The sequence below is a fragment of the Leguminivora glycinivorella genome, chromosome 19, assembly GCF_023078275.1.
Source record: "Leguminivora glycinivorella isolate SPB_JAAS2020 chromosome 19, LegGlyc_1.1, whole genome shotgun sequence".
NCBI lineage: Eukaryota > Metazoa > Arthropoda > Insecta > Lepidoptera > Tortricidae > Leguminivora > Leguminivora glycinivorella.
The window spans coordinates 10,757,920-10,763,919 of NC_062989.1; the positions used below are offsets into that span (position 1 = coordinate 10,757,920).

At 39.0% G+C, this 6,000-nt stretch overlaps 1 long non-coding RNA gene across 2 annotated transcripts; it reads right to left on the bottom strand.

Moving 5' to 3' along the window:
• Positions 1-1,680: 1,680 nt before the first annotated feature.
• Positions 1,681-6,000, bottom strand: LOC125236812. Of its 2 annotated transcripts, XR_007178232.1 has the most exons (4): positions 5,981-6,000; positions 4,288-4,444; positions 3,121-3,255; positions 1,681-1,865 (listed from the first exon to the last, which is right to left on the bottom strand). It is a non-coding gene; the product is annotated as an uncharacterized LOC125236812 (long non-coding RNA). The 2 variants fall into 2 exon arrangements; XR_007178231.1 differs by lacking the exon at positions 5,981-6,000 and having other exon boundaries at positions 4,288-4,540.

The following is a 6,000-nucleotide window of genomic DNA, read 5'->3' on the forward strand; positions in this document are numbered from 1 at the left end:
TTCGTGACTTCGTCGTAACGTCGTGGTAGACGCTCTATTTGGAACTGACTGGAAAGTATAATTAATATTTACATACCTCAAGATTTTTATAAAAATCATGGATTATAGAGCTCTGAACTGGAATTGAACCAATGTCCTCCATTTATCGGACAGATACCGCTCGGCCGGTTTCGTCATGGTGGCAAGAGTCGAAAACTCCAAAAAATTGTATGATAATATCCGGGGGCTTTTGGCGCTCACTATTATTATTAATAATTATTTTATGAACATAAGGTAAATAGATAATACAAGAAAAAAATCAAAATACTTACCCCACCCTTGACCTCAATTAAAAGTAAAAAAGAAAACGTAATACACATGCCAAGAAAAAGTTTCATGAAATAAGCTCTCAAAAAATCAGAATGCATTATGTTACAAGTTATTTTCAACTTATTGGGATTCCTGTTGGCAACCAAATGATAAAATTGAGGTTGATGTCGGTTGATGATCAGAAATAATCATAATCGGAAGAGCCTTCGAAAAAAACCTAAAGTCATTTAGCACACGTAAATTCATAATTATGTCAATTAGGGCTTAAACAATAATTTACAAATAATTTAGGTACAGGTCTTTATGTCTTTATTGACTACTAGCTTTTGCCCGCGGCTTCGCTTGCGTTAGAAAGAGACAAAAAGTAGCCCATGTCACTCTCCATCCCTTCAACTATGTCCACCTAAAAAATCACGTCAATTCGTCGCTCCGTTTTGCCGTGAAAGACGGACAAACAAACAGACACACACTTTCCCATTTATAATATTAGTATGGAATTATGGATAGTATGGATTATAATGATGTTGTCATACTACATTTATATGGTAGCCTTTACCACGCCTTTTCTACTCCCGTTATTCATCATTTACAGGGTCGTACACGTGCGTCTTTAAAACCCTACTACTTACATAAAGTCTATTCCCCAAAGCCAGCGCCCGCCCTCCTCCCGCGCATGCGCGCAGTAACGATCAATTTATAACCCATTGTTTGGCTGTGTAACCATGGCAACGCATTGTTATAACTATACTGCGCGCGTGCGCGGCAAGCTGGCGGGGGTGGTTTTGGGCAGCTACGCTGGCAGTACAAAATACAGGAAACAGTGTGAATTTCACGAAAGTTATTAAAAACTAAGTACATGATCGTAGAAAAAGTATTGTATGCAACGGTGTTTAACTGAGTCAAAAATACCCGTGGCGTCTCTATTAACAATTTTCGGCTTCGCCTCAAATTGTTACTCACGCCACTCGTCTTTTTTGACCTCCTTTAAACGCCTGTTGCATAAAATACTATTAGTCGATAACCTTTTACTCGATAACGTAAACGTCATGGAAAATGACATTAATTATATGGTAATATTATACCTTAAGGTAACCTTAAATAATTTCTCTCAAAAAATAGTTAAAATCTTACTGTTAATGATTTTAAAAAAATATGACGGAAGTCGGTCGGAGACGGTCCTAACACACGTGTGTTACGACCTTTAGTACTTACTAGTGTTATTTACTTGACACTAACTTTTATGTTATTCTTAAGGTATTCTGACACATACTAATACATTTTATATTATATGTGAAAACGATTTTTTTAATGAAAAAAATATCAAAAAAATAACGATGTATTTATAACTTTATTAATTATATATATTTTTGATTTTTTAATACATTTTTGAACTATCAATACGCGCGAATGGTGGTGAAGAGGTCCAGAATGATTTCCGTTCCGTATCTCAGGACTTGAATAATAACATTGCCTTTATCCCCCTTCTTGATACCAGGTGGGATCGGTAGGGGGAAATTTTTGGGCGGTATTTCCACGTTGAAGTAGCGGTATGTACCCTTAAAACAAAAACATAGTAAAAGGTTAAAGCCAGATTAAACTAGCAACGATCTTGACGCTTCGTTCGTGCAAGAGTTCTGTAGACATCATGATTTTATAGTAGTTTGACGTCAGCCTCCGGCCCGCTGTTTCGCTTCTCTAAGCCACTTTTACTTTATTCAACTTTCTAGTCCGTCAGCGCGTCTCTCAGGGACGCTTCAGGTCTTCGGCCCTACGCGGAGCTCGACCTTCGGTCTTCGCTGGGTTTTGAAGCTCCGCGTCGGGCGTGAATAACTCTTACGCCGTGTCTTGCGTGGGCGACGGTCCGCGTCGCGGCATGAATCAAACCTTATCGATATGGAAGTATGAGACGCAACGGCGACGGTACTCGTACACCGGCGGGGCGGTCAAAATCGGACTCTAAAGATTAGTTACGGACATAGTATAGCAACGCTTTAAACATCACAGTAGGCCTAGCACATGATTGCCGCGAGAGTATGTCGCCGCGAGATAGATCACACGTCTTCTTCTAATTGTAATAATGACATAAGGACAGGTAGTCTATCTCGCGGCGACAAATCTCGCGGCAATGATGTGCTAGGCCTACAGGTCACAGCGATATGATTCCGTCCTGTAAGTGCTAAAACAGCCCCGGTGAGGCAATGGCTCGCAGACCAAAGCTGCCCCCGCTCATACCCTCACAGGTAATAATGGTAATGAGTCAGGAGACGTCGGACGCGGTGTAAATCCGGGGCCTTCGGCGGCCTCATGGGGCGTGCGAAGCCGAATGTACGCGGCTACTAGACTCATATCGAATTTGGCACAATAAATGACTGTCTTCTATAGTATTTGACATAGAAAAACAATATTTATAGATTTTGGGTATTAAAAGTGTATGATGACTACTTATTTTCGATTAAAAATGTGTGTAATTACACAAAAAAAAATTTTTATTTCTTTTAACCACCGAAAACGCTATCAGCGATGTAAAGTGACGTCACCGAATTCAAACCTTACTGCGTGTCGAAACAATCACTGACATATTGAACTTTATGCCTTCATCTTAAAAAGTCAGATAATCTATAGATTAACGTATATGACTGTGTTGTTTTCGCCTGATTACATATTACATGATGTAAATTTGGGCGCCTTCGGTGCACTTATACCTAGAGAATCTATACATATATTGAATCGCTGTACACTACTCTTCCTGAAGCACATCGGTTTGTTGCCTATGTATTTCAAATTTGAAATAAATAATCATTTCATACTCACAGGGCTCACAGGACATCCAGTCAAATTGGAATGCGTCTTCGCAAATTCCAGCAGCCAGGGTAATTTAAAAACATGGCAAGAAATTACGCTGTAATCTATGGTGTTGCCACTTGGCAGCAAGTAGGAGAACCTTAGCTGAAATTTTATTAGAGATACATTAAAAGTAGAAAATGTTTTGGGTGGGAGTTGAACCCACGACCACTGGATTGCTAACGCAGTACCGCAGTACTCCTCCATCTGAGACACGAAATGCCATCCAAACTAACTTAACATATAACTTCGAAACTCGTAGTGCGTTTTCACATTATCCGATCCGATATCGGATGTCGGGACCGATATCCCATACATTATATGTGCCATCTTGGATTTTTCCCAATCAAATCCTTCCGACATACGATATCGGATCGGATAATGTGAAAACGGATTTGGCAAAGCGTCTGGTTGACGTGAAGTCTGACCAAAAATATATGACTACGCGCCATCTTGCGGAATTTCATTAGAACTATATTTTCTTCATACTGAACTGAGCTGTCACCCCATACATCAGGGCGGTTACCATGACGTGCTAAAGCCGTTCAGTTTAGGTTGAGACTGTTGGGAAAGAGGGACGGAGCTATGTAACTGCTATAGCGGTGTCCCTTTCTCTCAACCTAAACTGAACGTCTTTAGTACGTCATGATAATCCCCCAGAATAACAGCAGCGCCTTCTTGACAATAGTCACATATTTCTTCTAATCAGGCTTTAACTGGTGATCGAAGAGCTGGCAAAATGGCTACTTCCTTGCACAAAACTTCCTCTTACAATGCCTCAAGGGCTTAGATTTAAGCTAGTTTGTAAATCAATGGCCTCTAACATCAATAATATGATGGGTTAAGCAGCGTCCATTAGATTGCGGCACTTTTTTTTTTTTTTTTTATTATAAATGGGCTTACTCTTGACCACATACTAGCCAAAGGCAAAGATTACGATTTCGCCCAGAAGATGGCTTGATTTGAAGTTATATGAGCCGAATGAGCCGAATGCGAGAGCGGCAGCCGCGACCGCAAATCTGGCAGGAGAATGTGGCCGTGTCCAGTGACAAAGGTGGTGGTTAGTTTGTAAATAGGTTTTAGTTAAGTCTTAGTTTCATTGTATGTTTAGTCATGTAAATTAATGACAGCAATTACCGTAACATTATTTCCAAAAGTGGTGTGAAGAGTCAAAGTGACGTTAGTGAGATACGGATCGTTGCGCCGGCGACGCGCAGAATTTCAACCGCAGGCCGCTTATGTATGTCGGGTTTGAGTATTTCACCACGGCGCTTTCTGGCATTATTCTGAGTTTCTGTTTAAAAAAATGCATAAGTACATACATACAATCACGCCTGTATCCCATAAAGGGTAGGCAGAGAACATCAACTACTCAAGTTTCAGTGCCACTCTTGGCAAAAGGGGTTGAAAGAAACGAAATTGTGACATTGCAGTGACCGGTTGCCAGCCTCTCGCCTACGCCACAATTTAATCCATATCCCACAGTCGACTTCTACGACACCCACGGGAAGAAAGGAGGTGGTGAAATTCTTAACCCGTCACCACACGGGGCAGCTACAAAAATAATAGTCATTTATTTTACAAGGTAGACCTCCGTGAACTCGGCGTCGGCGAAAGCTGGAGCGATACCGCTCAAGACCGAACAAAGTGGCGTGCTCTTGTGTTGGAGGCCAGAACACATTTCGGGTTATCGCGCCAGCCAAGTAAGTACCTAAGTTATTTTACAAGGAGGCAAAGTTGTTGTTTAAGTGCACGTGCCAATATTGATACCCAAGTGAGCTAAGATTCCAATACTGAATTGCGAGCGAAGCGAGACCACCGAGTGAAACACAAAATTTCTCATCACACCAACACGAGTAAAATATTAACTTTAAAATAAATCAAATTCATCTATTTATTAAATATTTAGGTATGATTCAAAATCATCATTATAGGTAAACTCTAACATCCAGCTGAAGACATAATAATATAGTTAAAATTTTACGCTATCGATTAACGTGTTCATCTAATAGTAAAGATTCTTTGAACTGAAATTAAATACGAGTACAAGACACGTAGCAGATTTTGTTTAATTAATTATTGGTCCCGAATTCTTTATAATAACTTAGTTAATATTTGATTTTAAAAACTGAATTAATTAACTGGTGACCGAAGAGCTGGCGACTTCCTCGCTCAACGTATCAGCATTGCGATACAGCGAGGAAATGTCGCCAGTATCCTTGGTACAATGCCTCAAGGGCCTATTTTAGACATTAGCTAAGCTTTTGCGAGAGGCCATTGAGATCAAGAAATATCCAAACTTTTAGAGAGGAGTCTTAGTTTCTTATATAATTATGTAAATATGTTCATGTAAATAAAGAGTAATGGTAAATTGATAAGAAAAATTTTTATATTGTATTAGCTTTATTAAATACCTACAAGAAAAAAAGTTCAATATACTCACCATTTTAAACATTCGACGCTGTAAAGAGTTCCCGATGTATTTTAAATGTAGATTTAATCCGTTTCCAAATAAATTGCAAAACAATATAGTTTATAATTAATTAATACCAAATAAACAATTTTAAATAAATGCAAAAAACCTTAAATAAAAAATACACCATATCGTTATTTTCCGCTTATAGTCTTTCTGCTGGCCAACAAATGAGAAAATTGAGGTTATCGGTTTTGGTGACCATGAACAATCATCATCATTTATATATAGCGAGCGACCAAAAACGACGATGAACCATTTAGGTACTAATTACATGATTTACTAGTATCTTCGTACGTATCTGCGTAATAAGCTAATAATGATAATTATTGTTAATGGCAAAAAAAATGTACTAACGTCAAATACTTAAATAACAT